The following is a 2,125-nucleotide window of genomic DNA, read 5'->3' on the forward strand; positions in this document are numbered from 1 at the left end:
CATTGCTTGGCTCGTTTACAAACCAAACCAAGCCGAAATCGAGCGAGCATTTTCGTGCGAGCGTCGAGCGGTTTGGACGACCCTAACATTGCTCATGTATTATAAGTGAGGATCAATTCTTTTCAATCAATAATCTTCAATTAGATAGAATGTAAAACATTGTGATCAGATATCATAATCATTGGTTATATTAAGGCAATATAAGTATTTACATCATATGTTATTGACATGATTTTTGTAAATCTTTGTTTGTAAAGGTAATTGGATGAGAGAGTGATTGATAGAGTTCTATATGATATCCTGATTCAAGCTGGACGGGTAGTTGACTTGCACATTCCACGAGATAAAGAGACTGATAAACCGAAAGGTTTTGCGTTTGCAGAATATGAAACTGAGGAGATTGCAGATTATGCTGTGCAGCTTTTTACGGGCCTTGTGACACTTTACAACCGAACTTTGAGATTTGGAGTAATTTAATTTCCCTTCTTGATAGTTAGCGTATCATATATGATTTCGAGTATTATTTTACTTCAGTGATACTATGTAGTTTTTATAATAAAATGGACAGATATCTGGACAAGACAAGCTTACTCCAAATATGCAAACAACATATAATTCGTTATATAAATCAAGGCACAATGAAGATGCTGGAACAAGCACTTTTTCACGGTATGCAAATTGTAATATATCTTTATTACTTGATTCTTCTTATTCATGATAATGTTGTTATTTAAATCCCAGTTTTACGTTGTGTAAATAGATCACATGTGGAACACAAAATTCGTGACAGTCGAAGAGGTTTTGGGACAACATGGGATGGTTATACCCGTTCTAGGTCAAGCCGATATGATACAAAATGTTTAAAATAATATGCTACTTAATAACCAAATTATTGACTATTATATGTTGCGGTTAACTCAGAGGTTACACTAGGGATTTGTTAATAACCAAAGGTAACCCATATGTTTAGTATGTATATCATTAGCTAGTGGCCTTCACTTGGTTTGGTATATCTATATTTGGTTGATTTGTGGGCTAGGTATTTAGTTATTATTATTGCTCTTATTTTAATTATTATTGTTATGATTATTCGAATCTATGTAGATTGGAAGGGGAAGAAGCTTGAGGTGCTTTTATTATCTATATCAATAAACACCAACGATCCCGAGGTTTGTATAATGTCAGCTGGTGGTGGCAATTTTAAACTATTTACTTATAAATGAGTTAATTCGGGTTGTGGTTTATTATATACTAGACGGGTGCTCACGCGATGCAGAGAGGAATACGGACATTGGTAATTACATTATAGATTTATGGGTGTTCGTCGTTTCGTTTGTAACTGTGAAACAATTTATTGGTATATGTAGATTCATAGTTCTTATTTTAAATTTTTTTTAATATCGAAGTTCAAACGAAACGGAACCTAACCATTGTTAATAGATTTTGTTGGGTAATTTTCAACGGTTTAGTTTCAGATTTGGCGACCAAAAGCCGTTAATAATTGGCTTGGCTCATGGTTTAATTTAAGACCATTAAAACCGGACGACAAACGGCTATATGTAAAAAAAATTTAAGAGAAAAGAAACTATGACAATATCATACTCAAATTAAATGCTCGTTTTTTCGGTGCAATTTTTAAAAAGTAATATTAACGTATGAAAAAGTTATAGCCGTTTAAAAATCGTTGGGGTATTTGGGTTAAACATGAAATTATGAAGAAGAAATACTTAAAAGATAAAGGACCAAAGTTATAATTATTTCTTAAATTTGTAAAATATGCTTAAAGTTAAAGGGACATTCTTGTAACTATTTTGAAGAATAATGAAACACATGTGAGATTTAATGTTAGAATGACATATTTGTCCTCATTTTAGGTTGTATCATGTGCTTGAATGTTTGTAATTTTCTTAAAATCCACCATCTTAATTTGCCCATCTTTCCTTCATTATATATGGTATAGATAAAAAGGCTAAGTAAAAACATTACATAGAGGTAAAATTGGTTGAACATGTTGCCAATTACCCAAAGTTGTTTTTGATGTATACTTATAAATTTGTTTTTATTTTAATGATCTAGAATATTGATCTAGAATATTGATATTCTTGTAGATACGTATACAATGCAA

General features: G+C 31.5%; 1 long non-coding RNA gene across 1 annotated transcript; it reads left to right on the plus strand.

Annotated features, from left to right (window-relative positions):
- Window positions 1–217: 217 nt before the first annotated feature.
- On the plus strand, window positions 218–1,251 carry LOC143598108 (uncharacterized). Its single transcript, XR_013147050.1, has 3 exons — window positions 218–468; window positions 569–669; window positions 1,105–1,251. It is a non-coding gene; the product is annotated as an uncharacterized LOC143598108 (long non-coding RNA).
- The last annotated feature ends 874 nt before the right edge of the window (window positions 1,252–2,125 follow it).

Source organism: Bidens hawaiensis, unplaced genomic scaffold (assembly GCF_021521415.1).
Source record: "Bidens hawaiensis isolate Kalapana, Puna unplaced genomic scaffold, B.hawaiensis_p1.1 tig00049649_1, whole genome shotgun sequence".
Classification (NCBI taxonomy): Eukaryota; Viridiplantae; Streptophyta; class Magnoliopsida; order Asterales; family Asteraceae; genus Bidens; species Bidens hawaiensis.